The sequence below is a fragment of the Acomys minous genome (assembly GCF_964271855.1).
Source record: "Acomys minous genome assembly, chromosome: 14".
NCBI classification, from domain to species: Eukaryota; Metazoa; Chordata; class Mammalia; order Rodentia; family Muridae; genus Acomys; species Acomys minous.
The window spans coordinates 36,882,737-36,910,176 of NC_140496.1; the positions used below are offsets into that span (position 1 = coordinate 36,882,737).

General features: G+C 45.1%; 1 protein-coding gene across 6 annotated transcripts in view; it reads right to left on the reverse strand.

Annotated features, from left to right (window-relative positions):
- Positions 1-27,440, reverse strand: part of CHD9 (chromodomain helicase DNA binding protein 9) — a 171,210-nt gene that overhangs the window by 131,951 nt on the left and 11,819 nt on the right. For all 6 annotated transcript variants that reach the window (XM_084757124.1, XM_084757123.1, XM_084757121.1 and 3 more), the window contains exon 2: positions 168-299. The gene's annotated coding sequence lies outside the window, so the exon portion shown is untranslated. The remainder of the gene's footprint in view (positions 1-167; positions 300-27,440) is intronic.

Here is a 27,440-nt window from a genome sequence, read left to right on the forward strand (position 1 = left end):
CGGTTTACACACTGACTTCCAGGCCAGTCAGGTCAGACTGTCTTTAAAAAGGCAAATCTCAAAAATAAGCAACAGAAAGAAAGAAACAAAAACAAAAAAACAAACACTGCATGAACATATCTTACTACAGTCTCACAAATACATTAAGCCTGTCCCAAGGCACCTACCATTCACATAAAGGCAGACTCAACCTTCTGAAGCACAGGTCTGCGGATGATGTTCAAAACACGATTTCTGGCCAAACCCTTTCTTCCACTCATCATCTTCGTCTCAGCAAATCACACACCATCATCTTGTTCCTTAAGCCAGAAATCATCAATGAAATAATTGTTGATACCTTTCCTAATATCCAATCCATCCATCAAGAAGCTGTCGACTGCTTCCCACCCTACCCCACCCCCAAGTTATCTATAAAACATTCAAGAGGTATATACCTTTTTCTTTACTGCATTTTTACAGCTGCTACCCTAGTACCAGCTACCTTGATGCTTTACCTAGACAATGAACAATTGCCTTTCTACAAACAGTCTTCAAAGCGGCCTTTTGAGACAGGTCTCATGTATGTAGACCAGGTCTCAACCTTGCTAAGAAGTCAAGAATGACCTTGAATTCTGTTTTCCTGTCCCTACATCCAAAATTCTGCAATTCGAGGTATATGCTACCATATCTAGCTCCAAGACAGTAGTTATAAAATAAGTAAATAAATGAAGTTCTTTCCTCATACCCTTCAAATATATTTTTCTTTCTCACAAAAAGTCTCTGTTCTTTTTATCCTTCTGACTCCTTATTCTTTAATGTCTTAACTTTAAGTGGTGCTACCTGGGGGCCTCCTAACCGCAGACTCTAAAATCCTTTACATCTGTGTCTCATAACAAGGGTTATTTTTCTTCATTGGATCCATCAAAAAAAAAAATGTCATTTCAGGGCTGGAAAGATGGCTCAGTGGTTAAGAGCACTGCCTGCTCTTCCAAAGCACTGGGGTTCAACACCCAGCACCCACATGACCACTCACAACTGCCTGTAACGCCAAGATCTGACACCCTCACACCAATGCACATAAGTTAAAATTAAATAAAATATTTTTTAAAAACACAAAAAAACAAAAAAATGTCATTTCATAATTATTTACTTGTTCTATCTTCACTATTAGACCATAGGTTTCATGAAGAATCACTTTGTATGTTACCATTTAATATGTTACATCTAATAAAGTAACTAAGGGAACACAGTATATCTTTTTAATGAGTGAATGTTCACAGATCCACTGGCATATAAAAAACAAACTACAGTAAAAGTGGCTTGTCGCTTCTCCCTGTCTCCCAGTGCCATTTGGTCAGCTTTCCATTTCTTTCTAAATAGGAGGAACAAAAATGTTCCTGAAAACTTAAAGGTAGCCAGTTGTGGTGGCACACACCTTTAAACCCAGCATTTGGAAGGCAGAGGCAGGTGGATCACTGTGAGTTCGAGGCCAGCCTGGTCTACAAAGCAAGTCCAGGACAGCCAAGGCTACACAGAGAAACCGTCTTGAAAAACAAAACTTAAAGGTAATACAAAGTCAGGAAGTCACGCATGGTATGTCAAATAAGTGAGACAAATGTGTAAAAGGAAGGAGAAATCTCAAGAGTCACAATAACAAGAGATAATTTCATTTATAAGTAGATTGAACCCTGAGTATTCAAGCTTGGTAAAGCTCCAGGAGGTGGAAACCTATAACATAAAGCCCTAATAAGGAAGTAAACAGAGGCACTAAGTTCTCAAAAATCATTATAAAGCAGGTTAACTGGCAACTCTCAGTAGCAAAGTAAGTGCAAAAAGGTTAAACCTTGTTTTGTGCAAGAAATCTATGGCCCATGTTGAGACTATAATTACAAAGGTTTAGAAAGTTAAAAGTAAAATCTCTCTGTGAAATGTTCGTAAATTTCTTCTAATTTTTGGTGTTTAAACCTTTTTAAACACCAATATTCTTTCATTTTTATCAACAACCTCAAACTTCTATATTCTTATCTATGTCTTTTCTTACTATTCCATCACCTGATAAAATTCTCCACTAGTTCAATTATTTCAGCCATATTTTTCTTTTAAAAAATAACTTTGGGGGGCTGGAGAGACAGCTCAGAGGTTAAGAGCACCACTATCCGTTCTTCCAACGGTCCTGAGTTCAATTCTCAGCAACCACATGGTGGCTCACAACCATCTATAATGAGATCTGGTGCCCTCTTCTGACATGCTAGCTCAATTACAGGCCAAATACTGTATAAATCTGAGTGAGAGAGAGGGGAGAGGAGGGGGGATGGGGAGAGGGAGGAGAAAGAGGAATATCTTTGTGTTAGAGAGATGTCTCCAGGGCTGTAATCAGCACTTGCTGCTCTTCCAAAGGACCCGGACTCAGTTCCCGGCATCCAAAGGGTGGCTCAGTGGCTCACTGTTCCAGGGGATGTCACTCCTTCTTCTAGCCCCCTATGGTACCATGTCACATATGGCATTAACATACATGCAAGCCAAAGCCTTATATACATGAAATAAAATCTTGTAAAAGGGCTGGAGAGAAGGTGCCGTAAGTAAGATCGCTGGCTGCCCTTCCACAGGACCAGGATTCAGTTCCCAGCACCCATATGGTCCAGTTCTAGATCCAATGCTTCTGACTTCCATAGTACCAACTAGGCCTATGGTACACATGCATACATGTGGGCAAAACCCTTGTACACATAAAATAAAACTTAGCAATTAAACACACCATGAGCATGATTTCATATGCCTTTAATCCCAGCACCTGGAAGGCAGAGAGGCAGGCAGATTGCTGTGAGTTCTAGGCCAGCTTGATCTACAAAGCGAGTCCAGGACAGCAGCCACGGCTGTTACAGAGAAATCATGTCTCAAAAAACAAACAAACAGGCTCAGCAGTTAGGAGCACTGCTCTTCCAGAGGTTCTGAGTTCAATTCCCAGCAACTACATGGTGGCTCATAAACATCTATAATGTGATCTAATGCCCTTTTCTAGCATGTAGGTGTACATGTAAATAGAGAAGTCATATATAAAATAAATAATTTTGAAAAACAAACAAGCAAAAAAAGTGTATCTTATTAGCTGGGCATGGTAGCACAGGCCCTTAAGCCCAGCACATGAGAGTAATGCCAATTATTTCAGGAGGATCATGAATTTCAACTCAGATTGGAGAGCAAAATCCATACACGCACACATACAAACAAATGTATGCATATGCACACTGGCACACACAAATAAAATGTACAAATTGCTGACTAACTGATTTATTAATTTTGTTTGACACAGGGTTTGTCTGGGTAGCCCTAACTGTTCTAGAACTCACTTTGTTGATCAGCCTGGCCTCAAATTCAGAAATCTACCTGCCGCTGCTTCCCAAACACTTAGATGACAGGTGTGCATCACACTACCCAGGCCATAACTTCTAGTAGAATGTATCCAAATGCTTTTTAGAGCTGAAGCCTGGTATCAAATGCCTTTAATCCCAGCACTTGGAAGGTGGAGGAAGGCAGAGCTCTATGAGTTTGAGGCCAGCCTAGTCTACTTAATGAGTTCCAGGCCAGCCAGAGCTATATAGTGAGACCCTGTTTTGTGGGGTGTTAGAGTTGAGCTAAAAGTTGCTTGAGATACTTCAAAGTTAAAATTTTCTTATTTAATGCATTTTAATTTTTTTATACTTTTCATTAAGGATACTACTTTCTTACTTTGATTCATACCTGCTAACATGACAGTTTTCTTTTTTTAATGGTTTTTTTTGTGTGTGTGTGAAAAACCAACTATACCATTACGTTTCTAAACCTTTGACTTTTCTTAACATAAAATGGGGTGTGTGTATGTGTTTTCAGATGACAGATCTTAGAATCCTTGCTTTTTCTTCTTATTATGTTGCTCTGGATGACCTGGAACTCTTATGCAGATCAGGCTGGCCTCAAACTCAGAGATCCACGTGCCTCTGCCTCCTGAGTTCTGACGTTAAAAGGTGTATACTACCACTTCTGACATCCAAGAAACCAGATGAAACAGAAATACAAGGCTGACAAGAGTCAAGACACCTGACTACAGTTATACAGCTAGTGAAGACACAGTCTTGACTCATTCTCGCCAACAAGTACTCCAAGAGGGTTTTAATGTTACAACAGCACTGTTATTTTCTAATGGTATTTTCTGTGCCTTTAAACCATCCTCTTGCACTCGATCCGACACAGGCGGGGGTGTGAGAATGGGGAGTGTTTTCTTTTCACTACAATATTCATTTCCCTGGATATCTTTCAGGATATTTTTCAAGGATGTTAAAGTTCCTATTAACCCACTCCAAGTGACAACTAGTTTGTTCCCCAGCACATTTCTTGTCCCTAGTACACAGTCTATAGTTCAAATGAAACTGTAAGCACTGGCATATGCTATTACTTTGCTGTATTTAGTGAGAATTTTTGGGTTGGTTGTTTTTGGGACAAGGTCTTGTTTTTGTAGTCCTACTTAGGCTGGAATCCATTTAATCTGCAGGGATCCTCCTGCCTCTGCCTGGAAGTGCAACGATTACAATCCTATGTCACCATTCATGGACCAATGAATTATTAAAGCCAATGAGAAAAACTCAAATTCTAGGCACTATAACTATTTAGTGTGGATTCATAAAGCCACATGAGAAATACAATGTGTCTTCGGGGAACACATAACACAGGTTAACTTGCTCAGAGCAATAGATGAATTTCATGTGACATTTACCCAACATCCAGCATAAGGTTCAATGCTGCCTGCTGTTAGCAAAGGAGGGGGGGCATCTAAATTCAAGTTTTGTAAATTCAAGAGAAACACTAGGATTATCCTTTACACTGAAAACATGCTCCTTACACCGCAAATATGAAATCCTCCTAAGTTTGTATTCTGTGTGTGTATGTGTTTGTAGACCTCATGGTTCTTTCAAAATGATTGCACAGTTATGTAGAGTTTAGGTGGAGTAACATTACAGAAGACAATCCCTATTTTCTGTTCAAATCTTAAGTTGAAGAACGAGAAAACTAGAAGTTAGAAAGTGGGGCGACAGAACTGGAAAACTACCAATAGTAACTCTTTCATTAGGATTTTATAGTGTGAGTGTGTGCGTGTCCACAAAAGTCAGCTTGGAGCTGGAGTTACACGTGTCTGTGAGCTGCCTGATATGGGTGCTGGGATCTGAACTCTGGTACTGACACAGCGGTAAGCGCTCTTAACGGCTGAGCCATCTCTCCCAACTCAGTGTGATGGTGGTTTTTATTAATAAACTTTATTGCATAGGGCAAGTTCAGGTAAATGGATAAAAGTCACATTAGTCTCAGGACCAAGCTCCCAGAAAAAAGAACAGTGCAGCACTGTTAATACCTTGACTGTGTGTCACAACTTTAATTCGTGTCTACTTTGTCCTGAAAAGTTTTTTGCTTTCCCTTTTTAACAGGCAAAACAAAACCAAAAAAGGAACAAGCAAATCACTCTCTGAGCTGGCAGCTGTGACAGGTCAGGAAGACACACACAGGCTTTCCGGGTCCGTGCTTGGCTTCGGGATGGATGTCCTCGAGGAGAGCCTTGGAGCCACCCAATATGTCCCACACCCTGACAGACTCTGAGAAAGCAGCAGCATTGGCTGGCAGGCACACGCTGCAGACGCGGAGAGGCCCTTGAGTTGGCCCCTGAGGCGTGGGGAAAGCAGTATGGGGGACCAAGAGGCGAGGCATAGGGGAAAGCAATGCTCCGGGGATCCCACTGTTCGCGCGGGACGCCCTGTCACGAGTCACCGAGGCGAGACAGCGGGTGGGGGACAGGGCTGCAGGACGAGAGAAGCCCGCGCCTAGGAAGGGACCGACCCCGGGGGTGACCACAAGCAGCGCCCGCCCCGCGCCCGACACACCGGGGTTCACCTCTGGCTCACGCAACAGGCGAGGCACCGGGTCCCGACCCTGGGTCCCCGACTAGAGGCGAGGGCAGCGCCGCAGCCATGACAGGCGGGCGGGCCCCGGTGCGCCCGGCCACACGTGCGGGCAGCGCCCCCTCCCCGGTGCCCAACCCCGATCGTCCGCCCCTCAGCGCGGGGAGCCCCGGCCCCAGGCGGCCGGCGGGCGCACGTACTCACCGCCGCGGCTAAGGCTCCCCCGCCGCCCCCCGCCTCGCCCTCCTAGACTGACAACGCGCGGCCGGCCGGGCGGGGGCGGCCTCCAGCGACCACCGGGTTAACAGACCCTCCCCCGCCAGTCTCCACCAGTTGAGCAGTGTTTGCTGTCCCGCGGCGCCCGGGGTGTCCTCCCCACACCGGAGGAGGCGGGCGGCAGCGGCGAGCGGCGGCACTTACCGGCTGCACGGCCAGGCCCCCCTGTCAGAGCCCGGCCGGGAGCGGAGGAGGGAGGCGAGCAGGGGCGCCGCCCCCCCCGCGCGCCACGCACCCGCCTGATTGGCCCGGTTCACTCCCCCAGCGCGACCCCACCAGCCCCTGCGAGCGGCACTCCCGCAGCAACCGGCGCCTCATTTGCATATCTGTGACCGCGCCGCTGATTGGCCGGGGCGCGCAGGGGCGGCCGTGACCGGCGCGGCTCGGGTCGTCGCTTGGATCCTCTCGGGGTACCCAGAAAGAAGGATGCCCACGCCGCTCCGCGCCCCTCTGCCTGGCTGGCCCGACCTCGGACTGAGGGCAGCGGGAGGCGGGGTTGCTGCTCTGCTCCAGGGCGGCCCGCCGGGTTCCTCGCGCGTCCCCGGGGCGGGGAAAGGGCTGTGGCCGGGCGCCCTCTGGCCGGAGCGTGGGGCAATGCAGAGCCGGCTCCCCCGCCGCCACGTCAGGCTCCGCCACGTCAGGCCCCGCGGGCACGCCCCGGTTACCCGCGGCCTGCGGGGTCGGTGCCGAGGTCACCCACGCGGGCTCTGGAAGCCTTCCTGAGCCACATGACACCGACCCACCACGTCCACCGTGCGCGCCATGGCCCCCCCGGGGGTGGGGGGCAGCACGCGTGTGTGATAAAATCGGGAGCCCCGGGAAGGCCGCCGCCAATGATGCAGCGATTAAAGAAAGCTAGGTGCGGAGCACCTGCTGCGAAAAGGGCACTGGGACCCAGCCCTAAATCCACGCGACAGGATGCCTCGAGTGGGAGGGCTTCCGGATGCCCATAATAAAAGGGGAAGGAAAACGAAAGGAGGGCTGCATAAATAAATGATCAGAGTGCTAAGCTGGTTGAGGAATTGAGCATGCACTTGAAAATCACTGTCTTTGGAAGGCGCGGGGGCACAGGAGTTCCTACTGTCACTAATTAACTAAGTGACCTACATTGTCTCAATATATCTCAGGGCCTTGGTCTTCTGTATAACGAAGAGGCTGGACACATCTTCCAAAAGTGGTCCAGCTCTAAAATTCTCAGTCTCTACTTTCAGACCTAGAACTGGCCTTATAACCTAATTAAATTTTTTTCAATCCATATTCAAGTTCAGATAGACAAAATAACTGAATGTGTGAACTTCGGTAAGCCTACCTATATAGGTTTATTCAAATCTTGCTTACTGTTTTCAAATCTAGAGTGGGTAGGATTTAACCTACATCCTCCAGTGGATCAAAATCTGAATTTGAGTCTCCATTAAGGAAACAGTGTCGCCCTGGTTTGTCCCTGCGGTGTACATGGTGACGTGGTTAATTTTTTTCATTGATATTTTAAGCATTTATTTATGGGGGAGGAGGCATGCGATGGTCAGAGGACAACTTGCCGGAATCAGTTCTGTCCTTTCACCATGTGGATTCTGGTGGCCAAACAAGGGTCCTCAGACTTGGCAGCACGCACTCCTTGCCAGCTGAGTCATCACTGAAGCCAGGGTTTTAAAGGGCCTTCCACGTGCCAGTCAAGTACTCCACAGGGAGCGGGAGCTACATCTTCTGCCTAAGCAATTTCATTCTTTACTTGAGGGAATACACGCATGACCTCCACAGAAGAGGATTCTCCCAACTGAGATACTGACAGAGCGGGGAGGAAAGAAAGGTTCCGATTACAACTGTGATTCCCCCGAAGGATACTTAATAACGAGAACCACACTGAACCAGGAGATTGAGATGCTCAGTCATGCTCGAGGAACTCTCAACTCTCCATGTTGTTTATTTGTATTTGCAAACTTGAATCAAATTTAAGGCCAGTACCACTTACCTGGCATTGAATTAGTTATTGCATATAGATGCAAATTTTCGACTACTTTAAGACACTTTTCCTCCCCCCATGATCTGATAAAAAAAAAAAAACTGCATTCCTGTTATAAAAGCCTCAATGATACTGTGTCTGGTTTTGTATGTCTCCAATCCAACACTGTAAGACTGACACTTCTCAATGCTTTTACCAAACAACTTCCATCCTTCCTTCTTCTTCTTCCTTTTTTTTTTTTTTTAAAGCTTTTTTACTTTTTGGTATTCTTATGTGAACTTAAAATTCAAATATTGAAAATTTTAAAAATTCATTACACATATTAATTGTGTAAGTATACTTGTTTGTATGCCTGTGTGTGCGTGTGTGTGCATGTGTGTGTGCGCGCACAAGGCAGCACAGGGGTATCAGTTCTTTCCTACCATAAGAGTCTTGGCGCTCAAACTCATGTCCTCAAACTTGCCAGAAATCACATTACCTAACTGAACCATCTTGCTGGCCCTAGACTATCAAGTTTTCAGGAGTTTATTTTTGGTGGGAATCACCTTCCCCACAACTTTCTCACCTGGTTTTGCTGATACCTATTTTGGCTATTCAGTGACTGGTTTTCAGTGTGTTGTTCTGTTTTGTTGAGTAAGGGTGTTGCCATGTAGCCTTCAATTTGTAGTCCTCTTCACCTATCTCCCAGGTGCTGAGACCACAACTGGGACCATCTATTTATTACATCCCGGTGGTACTCTCAGTGGTGTTTCTGGAATGAACTCCCAAAAGTAATAGCAGAGGATGATTTCTGAAGCAAAGTTGTCCCTGTTCCACTCTGTAACTGCAGTTAGTAAGAATCCATATCATGAACAACATCAAAAGCTGCTCTTATCAGGCCATGGATGTCCATAGCCAAGTGGTGGCCAAAATTCCTTCCCACTCCAAAGAAAGAACAGTTCCAGTCTTACGTAGTGTATCCCAAAAGCAAAAAGGCCTCACGCCCATGGACACAGTGATCCAGATCCTCAGAAAGCCTGTACAGTGACACGGCTGTTTTCCACGCCCTGAATGAAGCATCCTACAGGGGATGTCAATTACCGAAATGCAATCATCCCCAGGCACTATGCAGTAGTGGTTATTCCGTTGTACCTTTGCTTTTCTTTTGAGACAGTCTTTCTTTATAACTGCACAATGAGAAAAGGATTCTTTTTCCCATTTTGTACACGAATAAGGTTCAGTATTTGTCCTAGTTACACAGTCATTGACTGACAGAAATATTTAAACGCAGAACTGTATGGTCTCAACACCTATAATTCTTAACCATCACACTACATTAAGCTTTCAGCTTGAGATAATTTCATGTTTATAAAAACTTTTATTTTGAAGGGGTGAGTAGCTATTTGGACACCTTAGAAGGGAGAATCCCCTGTGAAGACATTTCAATCTAGGTCACCAAAAGAATATTCCACAATGCAAATTGGTAAATTTTTCCTGCCAGTAATTCTCCAGATGTACCTCCATACCTGACTACCTACATGTTTCTTGCATTTAACACCAAAAACATAAGTGGCAAAACAAACAAATAACTGACTTTATTAGCACCTCTTTTCACTGCCTGTTCACCCAGGGGGGTAAACTGATACATTCAAGCTTGAAACCACAGAACTCAGGATTAGAGCTTACTTTATTAAACCCTGAAAAGTGATGTCCATATGTTTCTAAACACCACTGTACTCAAATACAGGGACGGGTCCCCTTCTGCCAGGGACAGAAGAACGAGAGGCACACAGATCTGAGACTGCAGATCTAGCATTTCTGGGTGATATTTATTGGGAAAGATGCTTACAGAAGCAAGACAACTGGATTCCCCACAATTTTCCCCTTTTTAGTTTTTTTTGAAGATAGAGTCTTTCTTGACCCACTATGTAGCTGAGGATGACTGAATTCCTGCCCGTTTCCTAGGTACGGGGATTACAGGGGTGAGAGCCATCACACCTAACCCCCTCAATGGTCTATACCTTAAAACAAAAGTGACTTCATCTTGGCCAGAATGTACCTGGCTTATCTTAAGAAAATATCTTGCAGGCAGTGGTGGTGCACGCCTTTAATCCCAGCACTCTGGGAGGCAGAGGCAGGTAGATATGAGTTTGAGTTCAGCCAGGTCTACAAAGTGAGTCAAGGACAGGGCTACACAGAGAAACCTCTGTGCTGGTAAAAGTTACATGTACGACTCTGATTTTTTTTTTTAATCTATTACAGGAGAAAACAGACTACATGTAAGTAGGAGTCAAGACAGGTAAGCTGAATCCATATACCATGGAACTGTTGGAACAGCTTTGAAAAAGAAGAAGATCCATACAGTTTATTTCAAAACTCACTCTAGAGCTACAGAAGGGTTGAGACATTTAAACTGGGTAAGCACAAATGGATACCTGGGCACATTCATTCTATAGAATAAAGTTGACCCCCCCTCCCCCCCCCGCTCAAGAAACCAAAGGGATCATCATGTTACATATAAAACTGTAACTGGAAAGAAGCAGCCAGGAGCAGAACAAGGTCTTGGGGACCCTTGATTAGGCAATGGTTTCTCACACGGGACATCCCAAACATGCTGGTAAAAGAGAATTCAATTTGGTTGCACTTGGAAAATCTTGAGCCCAAAACTAAGGAGTAGATAGACTGAACTTCATCAAAATAGGAAAACTTTAATTCCAGCACTTGGGAGGCAGAGGCAGGCGGATCGTTGTGAGTTCCAGGCCAGGCTGGTCTAGTCCAAGACAGCCAAGGCTATACAATGAAACCTTCTCTCGAAAAACAAACAGACAAAAAGGGAAAACTGTTCTGTTTCCAAGGAAACCAATAAGAAAATGAGCCAGGCGTGGTGGCGCACACCTTTAATCCCAGCACTCGGGAGGCAGACGCAGGCAGATCGCTGAGAGTTCAAGGCCAGCTTGGTCTACAAAGTGAGTCCAGGACAGCCAGGGATAACACAGAGAAACCCAGTCTTGAAAAACCAAAAAAGAAGCCGGGCGTGGTGGCGCACGCCTTTAATCCCAGCACTCGGGAGGCAGAGGCAGGCGGGTCGCTGTGAGTTCAAGGCCAGCCTGGTCTACAAAGTGAGTCCAGGACAGTCAAGGCTTCACAGAGAAACCCTGTCTCGAAAAACCAAAAAAAAAAAAAAAAAAAAAAAAAGAAAGAAAGAAAGAAAGAAAGAAAAAAAAAAGACAAGAGGATCCAAGAGATGGCTCAGCATGTATGTGTGTGAGGCACTACAGCCAAGCTTGACAACCTCAGTCTGATTCTTGGAACCCATGGTAGAAGGATAGAACTAACTTCCCTTGGGCTATCCTCTGACCTCTAACCTAAACCTCCATTCCCACCCACCAAATAAATAAATAAAGATAATTTCTAAAACTTTTCCTTAAAAAGAAAAGGACTGGAGATAACCTTCAGTTAATAGATTTATTTCTTGGTAGGACGGTGGGAGTTGACTGGCTGACAGAACGTTTCTTTTGTCTAGCCCTGGCTGTCCTGAAACTAGCTCTGTAGACCAGAGTTCCTACCTAGCATGGACAAAACCCAAGCGGCCAGTGTGGACAACATGGCACCCTGCCTCAAAAAAGAGAGGTAAAGGTAAGCTGGAGAGATGGCTCTGCGGTTAAGAACATTGGCTGTTAGCACAGACAGTCTGCAGCTGTTTGTGACTCCAGCTCCAGGGAATCTGGTGCTCTCTTCTGTGGGCACCAGGCACACACATACACGTAAAACTAACTAAATAAACAAGCAAGCAAACAAACAAACGTAAAGAAGTGGCTCACACGAGTAATCCCAGTACAAAGGACCCAAAGACAGAATGACTGCTGCAAATTCAAGGCCATCCAAGGCTAGACAGGGAGTTCCAGGCTAGCCTGACCTACAGAGTAAGCCTCTGAAGATAAAGAGGTAGAGACCAAGAGAGGAAGGGGAAGGAGAAGGAGAAGGAAGGAGATGAAACACAGATAAGTGAAAACCATATACCTAATACAGGTATAGTATCCGGTAGAAAGAAAGGGCTCTTACAAATCAACAATAAATTCCTGAGAGTGCACATCTGAAATTCCAACACTTGGGAGGCAGACACAGGAGGATCTTCGTGAGTTTGAGGCCAGCCTCATCTATATAGCAAGTTCCAGGATGGGGCTAAAGAGAGAGACCCTATCTCAACTGTTCCCACTAAAAACAAAACAAAACAAATGTTGACACTATAATTTTAAAAAGAGGGGAAGGAAACCATGTAGCACTATTGTTATAGGATAGGATTTATTTTTTGTTTTTTCACCATAGAGAATTGAAGCCAAGGCCTTGTACATGCTAGGCAAGAACTATACCACTGAGCTATATACCCCCAGCCCAAGTATGTTTTATTATTAGCAAATATGAGTGAGTTTTGGAAGTTCTTCCAAAATCCCAGGTAGTGGGATGAATGAAATCTAACTAGTATTCCATGGGAAGATGGTGACCAAATTACCAAGAGCAACAGAAAGAAGGAAAAAAAAAAAGTGGGAGAGAACCTCCAGATCTTTTTTTCATACACAGTGAGTTTGGGGCCACCCAGGGATACATAAGACTCGGACTCAAAACAGACAAAAACAAAACAAAACAAAAAATCCAATGTAAAAGTGGTCAAAGTATCTAGATATACATTTCTCCAAAAGATACCAAATAGCCAACATGCACGTGAAATATGCCTAATGCTAGAGGAACGAAAATAAAAACCACTTTTTACCCATTAGGATGGCTATAATTATAAAAACAAAAGAGCAGCCAGGCGTGGTGGTACAAGCCTTTAATCGCAGCACTCCCAGGCAGATCTCTGTGAGTTCGAGGCCACCTTGGGCTACAGAGAGACTTCCAGGACAGCCAGGGCCGAAAAACCAAAATAAATGAATAAATAAAAATAAAAACAGAAGAGCAAGAAGAGTTGGAGAAACTAGTTGCCTTACATTGCTGGTAGAAATGTAAAATGCTGCAGCTACTCTGCAAAACATGTCTTCTCAAAGGCAGACCCGGTTACCACGTGACCCAGCAGCACAGAAGAAGTTAAAAATATCTTCACAAAAAAACCTGTTCACAAAGTTCACAGCAGGTGTACTCTCACAATCCCAAAGAGGAGATAATCCAACTGCCCATTACCCGATGAAAGGGCACACAGTGGTGCGCACATGCAATCTATTACCCAGCTATAAGAGCAATGCAGTGCTGAAGCACAGCCCACGGATGAGCTCAGGAAATACGATGCTCTCTGATAAAAGCAGCCAGGAGCCAGTCCTCAGAAGGCTGCTGCAGGTACTGGATTACAGACAGAATTCCTATTTAAAAACAAAAAACAAAAAACAAAAAAAACCGCTAACAAGAGACTGAAGAGACAGCAGTTGAGAGCACTTGTAGCTCCTTCAACAAGGGCCAACGTTCGAATCTCAGTTCTCACTAACTGGTTCACAGCAATTCATAACACCAGTTCCAGGAGACCTGACACCCTCTTCCTACCTCCACAGGTACCAAAACACTCATTTACATAAAATAAATAAATATTTTAAAAATGAAACAACAGCCGGGCGGTGGTGGCGCACGCCTTTATTCCCAGTACTTGGGAGGCAGAGGCAGGGGGATCGTTTTGAGTTCCAGGCCAGCCTGGTCTACAAAATGAGTCCAGGATAGCCAAGGCTACACAGAGAAACCCTGTCTCAAAACAAACAAACAAATGAAACAACAATAAAAAGAAAACCAAACTAACAAGAAAGACAAAAATTATTCTTTTACAGACCAATAATAAGTACTCATCAATGCTCAAAGTATGCTTCTTAAATATTTTATACATTCATGTGAGTTCCTAACTTGAATATACTGTCACATTATATTGTAGGAGATAACATCATCTCTATCTGTTACGCTAAAAGTAGCTTGAGCAACTCAAATATTCTACTCTAGGGAAAGAGCCCAAAAAGGGGCCTGGTTGACTCATTACTGAGTAAACATTCATTTCCCAGTAGCTCTCGGGGAGATGTGAAATTGCCTTGACGCAGTGAGGAATGTGGGCTTTCCTTACATGAAGTGAAGCAAAGCACTATAAAGCTCCTTTTTTAAAAAAATTATTTATTTATTTTACATATATGAGTGCCCTACCTGCATGTTCACCTGCAGGCCAGAAGAGGGCATCAGATCACATTACAGATGGTTGTGAGCCACCATGTGGTTGCTGGGAATTGAACTCAGGACCTCTGGGACAGCAGACAGTACTCCTAACCACTGAGCCATCTCTCCAGCCCTCATTAGAAAGCTCTTTTGACTTTGTTTGTCTTTTGTTTGTTTGTTTGTTTGTTTGGCCAGGCTCTCTTTAAGCTAGCAGAAGGCAGTCAAACTTTTAGCTGAAGATTAAGCACATTATCCATCATTTTCAAGCAGGCTCAGCGCTGTTTTCCAATCTAGAGTCTGCAGATAGTGACAACAGCCGAGGGCCATGTCCAATCAAGGAGACGCTTTTCTGACTCTTATTCCTCGGCCCATTTCATCAGGGGCAGATCTTAGAATACTTAGGCTTTATCCTCTATCCAGGAATATACTTGAAAGCCTCATCCTACTTGACAGTTCAGATCTCACACTGTGGGTTTTTATAAACAGCTGCATGTCCTACCCCTTAAAAGGTCTTCAGAAAATAGCAGTTTAGATGCTATCATTGACAAACAGCCCTGAGTATTCAATACCCCACTAATGCATTTGTTTCTCCTGAGACCACATACATGCTGCCGGGATCATCTATTCAGGAGTGGGAAACTTGCGTGTGCATCAGCTGGGGAGGAATGCAGATTCATAAAATAGGGCTGACACGAGACAAGTAGTGCATACAACATACCTGTTAGTAAGTCGGACACAGCGCTAGGTACCAGAAATACAGCAACCAATATGACAGACACTCTCTTCTGACCTCATGGCAAACTATTTTATAAAGCAAGCAAATATCTCATTAATTCTTGAAACGAATTTTGGTAATAGCCATCGCTTATAGATGCTATATAGTTACTGTACTCTATATACTCTTATAGATAGATGCTATATAGTTATAGTTGTAATCTAACAGCATATGTAATCTGTACCACTCAGCCCTAAAACTGATGGAGCTGGAAGTGGTGGCCCATCCCTTTTTTTTTGGGGGGGGGGGTCATTTGAGATAGGGTTTCTCTGTGTAGCCTTGGCTGTCCTGGACTCGCTCTGTAGACCAGGCTGGCCTCGAACTCACAGCAATCCGCCTGCCTCTGCCTCCCGATTAATCCCAGCACTTGGGAGGCAGAGGCATCAGGATCTCTGTGAGTTTGAGGCCAGCCTGGTCTACATAATAAATTCTAGGCAGGCCAGCTAGAGCTACATAGTGAGACTTTGTCTCAAACAAACAAACAAACAACACAAATGGTATTTTTCTAATTAACTGCTTTGCATTATAGTCATCTTACTTTTAGGAAAAACTCATTCTGGGTTTGTTTGTTTGTTTGCTTATTATTGAGACAGGATCTCATGTAGCCCAGACTGTCCCTTAAACTCACCATGTAGCCAAGGATGACCTTTAACTTCCCATCCTGATCCCACATCGCAAGTGTGTTGCCAAGGCAGGCGTGTGCCGCCTTACCTAGTCTTTTTCTTTTTGGTTTATTCAAGACAGGGTTTCTCTGTGTAACCCTGGCTGTCCTGGAACTCGCTCTTTAGACCAGGTTGGCCTGGAACTCACAGAGATTCATCTGCCTCTGCTTCCCAGGTGCTGTGATTAAAGGTTTGGGCCACTACCATCTGCCCACCCCCATGCCTAGTTTTATGGACTACTAGGGATCTGGTTCAGGGCCTTGTGCAAACTAGGCAAACACTCCATCAACTCTGTCACATCTTATGTCATCTTGTTTTTTCTAACACTCAAAACAAAGGAAATAGAACATGGAGCTCCCCCCCCCCGCGCCCCACCCCCACTTTCCTCTTTCACTATTTTATTTTTTAAGCAGGGTGGTGCTCAGTGGTGGTGCACACCTTCAATCCCCAGCACTTGGTAGGCAAAGGTAGGTGGATCTCTAGGTTCCAGGACAGCCTGGCCTATAGAGCGAGTTCCAGTGAGTCCCTGTCTCAAAAAAAAAAGGGGGGGGGGTGGGGGTGTGGGGGGGAAGGCTGCTCTTCCAAAGGACTCAGGTTCAATTCCCATCACCTACATGGGAGCTCACAACTGCCTGTAAGTCCAGTCCCACTAGATCTGATGCTCCCTTCTGTCTCTGTGGGCACCAAACACACAAGTGGTTCACCGGCAAAGGCACGTATTAAAGAGATACAATTTAAACTTTCTTAGAAAACAACAAAAAGTTCCATTGGTATCCTTTTAGGATTTTTCTTGAGTAGGGCAGATTAAGAGAAGGGCTCTCTTGGCTAAAATGTAGCAGGATATGGTAGCACTCACTTGTAACCTCAGCACTTGGGAGGTAGAGGTGAGAGGATCCAAGTTCAAAGTCAGCCTTAATGACATAGCAAGTTAACGACCAGGCTGAGCTACATATACATGAGAACCTGGTAGTAGTTTCTACCACTACCACCACACCACTTTTGAGAGAGAGAGAGAGAGAGAGAGAGAGAGAGAGAGAGAGAGAGAGAGAGAGAGAGAGAGAGAGAGAGGTGTAGCAAAGGGAAAGGGGCTGGTGACGTAGTTCAGTTGGTATTTGCCTAGCAACCATGAAGCCCTGGGTTAGATTCCCCACATTACATAAACTGGACATGGTGACATATGCCTACTATAATCCTAACACTTGAAATTTGGGGCAGGTTAATCAGCCCAAAGTAATCCTTGACTACAAAAAGAATTTGGAGTTTGGACCAGCCTAGGACACGGGAGAACTTGGGATGACCTATATCTATATCTATACATCTATATGTAGATATCAGATAGATATATAGATATAGATATAGGCCTATCTATCTATCTATCTATCTATGTAGATAGAGAGAATACGTATCAGAGAACCAAATGTCTGGGGTCTGTTTGCTTCCCTGACAATCTAGATTTTACGTGTGTGTGTGTGTGAGCGCCCGCGTGCTGACAACTAAACCCATGGTCTTACAACTGCTAGCAGACAGGTGTTCTACCACTGAGCTGTATTCTCAACACTTGAGAGCATGCATTCCACAGTCCTACACACTAACAGCTTACTTTCAAGTAATAGTTGAAAAGAAGATAAACAGGGCTGAGGGGTTTGACGAAATCCTCTGGCTATCAAATTTGTAATGCATTTTCCCCCTTTAGCCTAATGTCAAAACTTTTCCCAGCAGCAGCCGTTTTTAAGGCTAGGGAAGTGACATTGCCATTGCCTGGAACGGCCTCACCCTGGTTCCTGAAGGATGCTCTCTCTGCTGTGTGGATCCTCTGCAGTGTCTGTAGTACTTGGCAAGGAGATACTGAGTCATTTGTGTAAAAGATAAGAGAGGTCGAGCCGCCACCTCTCACTACCTGCTAATCCCCTTTAGATACTGAGCGCAGCAGGAGTCTTCTCCAGCCTTCCTGGCCTCTCCTTTCTGTGTTTGCAGAAGCTTTGGATGCCCCTCCCCCACACCCCACACCTCCCTGGTCTGGAGAGGAACTTGCTACCTCCAGTCAGCCTTCCTTTGCCCCAGTTGCCTTCTTGCCACTTATCACACGCTGATTACCTGTTTATTATTTGTCTCCATCCACTAGAAAGAAATCGGCTTGAGGCGTAAACAAGTTCAGTATGGTTTCTCATACTAGCCCCAGTACTCAGCTGCTCCATCAATGCGTAGATTACACAGAATGAGTTATTCCTTAAAACATGTCTTGTGCTCTGGCAGAAACAAGTGTCGCTGCCAGTGGGCTGGTGAGATCCTGTGTGGTACAGCACAGGCTTAACATGCTTGATGCTCAAAATGAGGGAAAAACAAAATATCTGCCGTCTAACCAGCTTTCGACACTGGACACTTCTATCAAAAGGTCTCGAAGGGTGGTAGTGGTGGCGGCGGGGGGCGGCGGGGGGCAGCGGGCGGAGGCAGCGGTGGCACAGGCCTTTAATCCCAGCACTTGGGAGGCAGAGGCAAGAGGATCTCTGTGAGACTGAGCCCAACCTGGTCCACAGAGCAAGTTCCAGGACAGCCAAGGCTATACAGAGAAACTCTGTCTCAAAAAATAAAAAGAAGAAAAATATAAATAAATAACGTCCTCAACTCTGAGGGCTAAAGAGATGGCTCAGTGGTTAATAACACTTGTTTGTTCTTGCAGAGAACCCAAGTTTGTTTGCTAGCATCCACATGGTGTCTCATAACCATTTGTAACTACAGTTCCACAGGATCTAACGCCTTCTTTTGACCTCTGCTGGTACCAGACACAAATGTAGGGCACAGACATGCATGCAAGCGAAACACTCATACACATAAAAATAATTTTTTTTCACCTTTTTCCAAGACAGGGTTTCTCTGTGTAGCCCTGGCTATCCTGGAATTCACAGTGTAGACCAGGCTGGGATTATAGGTGTACACCACTGCACCCAACAAATACATTTCTTACAAAAGTTCTCAAACCTTATTTTATGAGCCAAACATACTGTCTCCAACCTATAGTCTCAGCGTGTATGAAGCAGGAGGATTGTAAGTTTGAGATGAGACTCAGCCACATATAAGTTTAAAGCCAGCCTGGGTGTATAGTTAAGACCCTGCCTCAAAAGCAAATCAAAACGATAAAAAATTAAAAAGCTTTGCCGTGTGCTATGGTTTGAATATGCCTCTCAAAGGTTCACAGGAGAGAAACTAAATCTTCAGTTCCATACACTGATGGCACTGGGAGGTAGGGCCTTTAAAACTAGGATTATATGAGGTCTTGGGGATGAAGCTCCCCAGGTCAATGTTGATGGCTTTATAAGGCAGGTGTGGACGACAAAGCAGACACGAATGCTATGCATTTGACCTCTAGAACCATGAGCTACAGAAATTTGTAAGTTACCCAGTGTCAGGTGTTCTGTCATAGCAACAGAGAACAGATGGAGATGCCGCACAATAACATCTCCAGAGAAACTTGAAAGTTGGCTTTACTCACGCCCTACCCACACCTAAGGGGCGACGGGTCTTGGCATCAGGATATTAAACCTCTTCACGCAGTGACTTGTGCAAACAAGACAGAAAAGCACTACTTTAGGGCTGCTGTAGGGGTGTGTGTAGCTGAGTGGCAGAACCCGTGCCCCACGTGTTTGACAAGATGAAGCACGTCTCTAATTCCAACAGTCAAAAAAAAACCGGGAGGACTGTGATCTCCAGGCCAGCCTGGGCTACATAGTGAGATCCTGTTTCTAAAGGACTGAAAGAGAAAGTTGGGCCGGGGGGTTGGGGGGGAGACGGGGCGGGAAAGGAGGGAGGAAATGGCTTTCAAGGGAGAGGAACTACAAGCCAATTCTCTCTGCACTGGAAAGGTTGAATGACAAGGCTGCTGTGGGAACTCTCAGCTCAGAGCTTGGAAGATAGACAGACCACGGCTCTCAGGCCAGCCTTAGCCAAAGAGTGAGTTCAGAGGGCAGCCAGGCCTATGTGTTTCTACAGTGGGAGTGTGCCTCAAAACAACAACAAACTAACAAATACCAAAAGGCCAGAGTTTTATGTTTAAGATAAGAAAATGATAAGAAGATACCAGGCAACAGATATTTATTTTAGATGAGGAGTTTATTAAATGAGCATGGGGGGTAGAAAGAAAGAGGGGAGGGGTACCCCAGAGAGAGACAGAGACTGTCCTTTTATATAGTGGGCAGGGCCAAGCCCCCACGGCAGGTAGGCAATGACATCGCAGGTAGGCAGACTGAAGCCGAATCCTAACACAGAGGATTACAAGGATACCGGATGAAAAGAGAATTATCTGAGCTGCAGTGCAAGCTGTCACTGATCAGCGCGTTTTCTCGCCTGCGAAGTGAGAATGACACCTATGCTGCCTGCCTCATGGTCCCTCATAAACGTGCTCATAAGCATTCGCTGAAAGTACTAGAATGTGCAAGTGAAAATTAGTACTCTTCTGCCTTGGAGAGGAAGGTAAAGGGGGAAAAAAAAAAAAGAAAAAAAAAAAAAACAGCAGTGGTTACTGTTAGGTGGGAAAGAAAACCGGGCTAGAACTCGGGTTTGGTAGACAGGAGCTTCACTGAGGCCCATAACACCACCCGCTCACAACGGAAGAAGCCAGAATAGAGACTGGAGATCCAACTGCAACCAGCAGAAGACAGGGAATTCCTTCCATTTACAGACTAGGGGGTGGGGTGGGGCGTCTCAGGCAAGAACAGAGGCACAGACCTTAATCCTAGCACTCAGGAGACAGGGCCAGGAACTCAGCCTGGTCTTCATAGCAAGTTACAGAACAGCCAGAGCTATACAGTGAGGCCCTTGGTTCTGTCTTTAGCAGATTAGTTAAGATGGGGGGGGAGGGAGGGGCTGGAGAGATGGCTCAGCGGTTAAAAGCATTGACTGCTCTTCCAAAGGACCTGGGTTCAATTCCCAGCACCCACATGGCAGCTCACAACTCTCTGTAACTCCAAGATCTGACACCCTCACCCAGACATACATGTAGGCAAAACACCAATGCTACATACAATAAAAATAAATAATTAAAAAAAAAAGATACTAGATAGGATAGAAGGTTATAATTTAGAAAGCTAATTTTATTGCCCCATCCTACCTGGGAACTGCTGCATGCTAGCGGATTAGGCAGGAACCCTTGTGCCCAGCAATAAGTGAATTTAAAAAAAGAGTTCTGCAATCAATAATTGTGTCACATCTTCTCCACATATAAACATCACTAGGGACTCTGAACCCCTTAAACTAGGTGTGGAAAAAGATTTTTTTTTTTCCAATCAGGGGAAACTCAGCAGGAACATTAGAAAATCAATAGATTCCACCCTAGATTCAAAGTTCATCTCCACTGAAGAAATCCAGGTCACTGGAAAGGCGACTGAAATTCACAGGTCCTCTGATCAGTCAAGATAGGGCGGTGAGCAGTTCCAGCTGTGTGTTAGCAACTTCCACCCAGAGCCTTTCAGCAGCTAAGAAACTCCAGGAAGCTAACGTTGAAAGCAGCTTGCTAGAGGGTCTGAAGATTGCTTCAAGCCAGAGTCCTTCCGCCACCTGACTTCTCAAAGGTACCATCAACCTTAGTGGGAGCCAGGGGAAGCCGTGTTGGGTGGGCAGCCATCACAGTCTTGGTGGTCCAGGCAAACTTGATCTCACCTGGCCTCAGTTTCCCTATTATCACAGCAAAGACAAAAATATGTCTTTTCTGCACAGTTAATTTTTTGAATCTTATACATTCACTGTATATTGCTATCAACAAATTATAGCTCTTTTTTTTTTTTTAAGTGTTAACTAGATGAGCCTTGAACTTCTGATGCTCCTGCTGTGTAGGCCTCCTAAGTGCAGAGATTCTGCAGGCTGGGGCCACTACATCCAACTTTAAAGATGATACTTTAAAGTGAATTAGTCATATTCAGATTTGTTTACGTTGAGCAGCGTAACTGGAGGTCGGAGATCCCTGGAAAATGTTGACTTATTTTTATCAAATCTCATGACTCAATAAGACTCTGGTGCTAATTGGTTTGTTTCTTTTGTTGACGGTGGGTTTTGTTTGTTTCTTTTGACAGGGTTTTGCAGTTTCACAAGCTGGCCCCACACTCCTGGATTTAAGTCCTATGTCAGCCTCTCAAGCAACAGAGACTACAGATACATTACCATGTATGGCCAGGAAAGCTTTTCCGTAGCAAATATGACTACATTACTTATAAGGAATATAACACTAGAAATAAGAGCATATCTGTTTGGGGGGGGGGGAAGGTGGGCATAGTGGTGCATTTTTAGTCCCAGCACTGGGGAGGCAAGGGAGGTGGATCTCTGTGAATTTGAGGCCAGCCTGGTCTACATAGGAAGTTCTAGGGCAGCCAGGGCTACATAGTGAGACCCTCTCAAATTATTTAATTAATTAACTAATTAATTAATTTTAAAGGGTTTTAAAAAACAGATCTAAAAAACTCTAGTGAACTAATGTTTCCGAATCTTCCTATAAGACTTTCTCTGTGTGTTTACGTGTGTGTACGTGTGTGTGTTTGCATGCACGTGTGCATGGGCATGTGTTTATATTTGTGCACGGGTGTGTGTGTATGGTGTGTGTAGTGCATGCATATGTATGGGTTTATGTGCAGGTGTATACACTGGCTTTGCCCTGCTCTATCACTGAGCTGAATGTCAGCCCTCCCTATAATATCTGATAGCGACTTGTTCATTGGTGCCTGGGGACAGGCCTAGCAACGACTGGAAGCAGACAAGCAGCGTTAGACAAACTGTAGGAAAAGCTAATAGCAGCTCACAGTACAGCTGAGCATCTTGTCCAGATTTTCAAACTTTAGGGAAACTCTTCAGATTTTTATTTTTAAGCTCTTGGCAGAAGTCCAAGATATAAAACAGAAAAAGCAAAAAAAAAAAAAAAAAAAAAAACCCAAGAGAAAACAGAACAAAGGCTGAGCTGTCGCTCTGAAAGCTTTGAGGTCCCACCATCCCCCAGCTTTGGAGGGCATCTCTGAAGACTTGCTGGGCTAAGATGGGCACATGCTGAAAACCCTTGAGTCCAGCCCGCTCTGCAGAAGGGGAAGTTAGACTCTGGGTGCAGGGGGTTACCCACAGGGGCTCGTCTTTCCCGCTGCACCAGGATGACTCAGGTGTTGCTTCTCTCTCCAAAATAACCTGGGGACTGAGCAGAGGAGACAGAAGCTTGGCAGCGGGTCAGCTCCCTGGTGCATTCCCTCTTTCCAACTAACAGCTTGATCAAACCTCTCAGCCTTCCAGAAGCTACAACTAGAGAGAGGCATGTGCCACACCATGCGTAGCCCTTGCCTACATTCTTTTAAAAATTATGGTCCTTATTATACAAAAAAAAAAAAAAAAAAAAATATATATATATATATATATATTTCCCCCTGCCTCTTTTCAAGACAGGGTTTCTCTTTGTAGCCTTGACTGTCCTGGACTTAATTTGTAGACCAGGCTGGCCTCAAATCCACAGCGATCCACCTGCCTCTGCCTCCCGAATGCTTGTTATACAAATATTATGTCTATGTCAAAGATCATAAACTCACCTTCACGCCCAAATTGCCAATATTTAAAAATCAGAATGTTTAAACCTAAAAGTTTAGACTTCCAGGTTTTTAGAACTTTAGCAACACTGAGCTCTTACAACGCATTCATCAGTGTGCTGGGAGCTAAGCAGAAGTATGCACTCTCCAAGTGTCACAGCCCACCTGTCTCTGTCGCATTACACTTTGCTTGTGTCCCTTTGTTACATGCATGTTTGTCATTATTATGGTCACAGAAGCTTTTAGAAGAAGTGAATTTTTAGGAACAAAGATAAATCAAGGCTGTAGAGGGGGCCATCCAATCTCCAAGTGGAGGGAATGCTGTCATACACACTGCTGTTTCCCTGGGCAGTTGAGAAGAAAAGTTCAAGGCGGTAGCACTTGCCTGTTACTCCAACACATGGAAAACTCAGAGAGAAGGTTGCTGCAAGTTTAAAGCCAAGCGGGCATGGTGGCACACGACTTTAATCCCAACACTTGGGAGGCAGACGCAGACAGATCTCTGTGAACCTTTCATGACAGCCTTGTCTATATAGTAAGTTCAGAACAGCCAGAGTTATACAGTAAGACACTGACTTGAACCCTACCTCTCCTGAAAAACAAAGAAGCAAACAAAGAAAAAAACAGAAAAACAAGCCAAATAAGCAATTCCCGGGCCAGCCTGGGCTACAGAGTGAGTTCCAGTCCAGCATGTATATTTATTTTTATCGTATGTATCTGGGTTTTGCCTGCATGTATGCATGTTACCATGTGCATACAGCTGTGGAGACCCAGAAGAAACTGGCAGACCATTGGAACCAGGATTTCAAGAAGGCTAGCCATCATGTGCATGCTGGGAATTGAACCCAGGCCCTTCTGGAAGAACAGACAGTGATTTTTGACTCTCTTTAAGAGCCAGCTCTTAAAAAGACAAATCAAACAATAATAACAAAAAGCAAGAAAAAGGAAGGAAGGAAAGGAAAGGGGGGAGAAGAGGGCAACTTCCGGGCTTCCTACCCTGTTTGCTTTTCTGAGGCTGTTACCATACCGCTAGTTGGACTTCAGGACTCCAAACTGCTCTTTGCATATCTGTCCCCACTAACAGACAGCAGCAGGATTCCCAACAGGCCCAAGGCCTCCTCACTCCTTGGAGGTGCATCGCCGAACAGCACAGCAGAGCGGTGGGGCTTAGCTCAGGGCTCCACCCTCACCAAGCCTGCGCAAGTGGCTGTGTTCAATCTCCACTGAAACCCCCTTCCCGCTCCACCGTGCGTTGCGGTGAGAACAGGCTGGACTTGAGGCCCGCCCTTAGACTGCTGCTGTTTAAGTTCTCTCTCCCTCCTGGAACAGAAGCTCCAGGTGATCAAAGTTTCTATTTGCTCACTGCCATATTCTCAAAGCCGTGACAGTACCCGGACTCACAGCACGTACTCAATAAATGTTTGTTAAACAAATGAACTTGTCCTACCCTAGCCCAGGTAACAAGGAGACTATTACTTCAAGATTTTCACTAGGGGTTTCTAAATGGTGGTGGGGAGTATGTGTTTGTTGTATCTTATTTCTTTATTTGGGGGGGGTGTGTGTAGGTGCACACACCCTCTTACTATATGGTGTAAGTGGTGGTCACAGGATGACTTGCGGGAGTCGGTTCGTCTCTTCCCTCCACACGGGTTCCTGAGATGGAACTCAGGTTGTCAAGCTCTGGTGTCAAGCATCTTTACCTGCTGAGCCATTTCACAGGCCCCTACAGACTGCTTCCTACTTCTTTCATTATGAGATAGCATCTCCGTAAATCGTACAGGCTGGCCTGGACCATGCTCTGTCTCAGTCAGCCTTCCAACTCCCGCTTCCGCCTTCCAAATAGCTGGCATCACAGACCTGTATCACTAGGTCCAGCTGTGCACACACCTTTTGCAATAAATTGACACAGCTTTGGGCTGGAGAGGTGGTTCAATGATTAAAAGCACTGTCTGCTCTTCCAGAGGACCTATGCTCCGGTCTCATCACCCACACAGCAGCTCATATCTGTCTGTAGCTCCAGTTCCAGGGGATCTGACACCCTCACACGGACATATATGCGGGCAAAACACAAATGCATGTAAAGATAAATTTTAAAAAGATATTTAAATAAATTTACAGGTAGGCCGTTTTAGCACATGCCTTTAATCCCAGTATCAGAGGCAGAGGTAGGCAGCTCCAAGAGTTTGAGGTCAACCTGGTCTACAGAGTGAGTTCCATGACAGCCAAGGCCACACAGAGGAACCCTATCTCAAAAAAACAAACAAACAAACAAACAACAGCAAAACCTTACAGGTGCAGTTAGGTTGTAGAACCAACACTAGGCACCTGCTATGGACTTCTTGGTCTAGCCTTTTCTCCTCCACCACAACTGCTGCTAGCTCCTCTAAAATAACCTACTGGCTAAATAGATGATGCAGAAGTAAAGTTTGGAACCAATCTGGCAGGGATCAGAGTCCTGAATACTGCTCTTCTTCTTCCTCCTTCTTCTTCTGAGACAGGGTTTCTCTGTGTATCCTTGGCTGTCCTAGACTCGCTTTGTAGACCCTTCTTCCTTCTTTTTACCAGTCTAGAAGAGATGTGAGATAGTCTCGGATTCTGAGTATGATGCTTTCCCTCCTTCCCATCCTCCCTCCCTCCCATCCTCCCTCCCTCCTTTCCTTCCTTCATCCCATCCTTCCTCCCTCCCACTCTTCCTTCCTTCTTTCCCCAAATCCTATGCTATTTCTCCAGCACTGGAGGCAGAGTCGGGATGAAAGGTGGTACACAGAGCTACCCCACACATGCGCTGTAGCTCGTTTCCTCATTTGAGGCATCTTTACCTAGACTCATCCTTTCTTTCTTTCCTCTGAGCAAACATGGAATGGAGTCGGTTTTAGAATGAGGTCCTGTCTTAAAACTGAGAGCCAATTTACAGAAGTGGCAGAGGATGTTCCTAACTACTTAACAACACCGCCTCCGGCCATCTCTTGGGAAATGGCTATTTACCACGGTATTTTGTTGGTGTTTATGCCTTTTTTACTACGCTTGAGCTCCTCAAAGCCACACTTGGAGAACTCCGCTTTATTTCCCAAGCACAAAGCTCATAAAGCCGGGGCCACCGGTTCTAATGTCCTAACCCAGCATAGCACGAAGGTTAGATGGATCCAGCAACTGGAGAATCCCCAGCCCAGTATAGATAGATGTGTGACACGCGTGGCCTGTAAAGAACAGTAAGACCACTTCAACACAAATAAAACACCATATTCAGAACAGCGCTGATCACTGCTGAGACCAGAGACAGACAGTACTGCCTGTAACTTAGAACCCAGAGCTCAACACATCAATAGAAGTTAGAATACAAGATGTGACCTTTCTTTGCAATCCTTGCACTTAGGAAATTTCCTGCATTGCTGTTTTTGTTATTGTTGCTAGTGTTCAAACTCAGGCCAAAAGCAGGCTAGGCGGGTCCCTCTTTCACAGATGGCAGGCGAACGCCTTCTGCTAGACGCTGAGGGAGACCCTCACCACTTTTAAACAAAGACTTTTAGCAGAACCTCAAACCTAGTCTCTTAAAAGTTGCAAACTAAGCCTGTTGCAGTGGACCATGCCTGGAATCCCAGCACCTGAGAACTGATGCAGGAGGACTGAAAGTTTTAGGTCAGCTTGAGATACAGAGAAACTTCTGGGTCAATTTGGACTATGAGATCTTTAGATAGATAAGTACATAGGGAGGTAGGTAGACAGACAGACAGAAAGAAAGAAAGAAAGAAAAAAAGAAAGAAAGAAAGAAAGAAAGAAAGAAAGAAAGAAAAAAGCATCCTGCATGGTGGCACACACCTTTAACGTCAGCACTCAGAAAGCAAAGGCAGACACATCTCTTGAGTTCAAGGCCAGACAGGTCTACATATGGAGTTCCAGGACAGCCGGGAATACAGAGAGAGAGAGAGAGAGAGAGAGAGAGACAGAGACAGAGACAGAGACAGAGACAGAGACAGAGACAGAGACAGAGACAGAGACAGAGACAGAGACACTGAGACTCTGTCTCCAATAAATAAACAAATAAACCAAAGCAAAATGCAAGAAAAAGTTGGGAACTACCTTACAGCATCACAATCAAGGCTGGGAAACATGCTAAGGACTGCCTTAGGGAACCGTTTAACCTAACTGTGGACTACTCAAACAGAATACAACAAA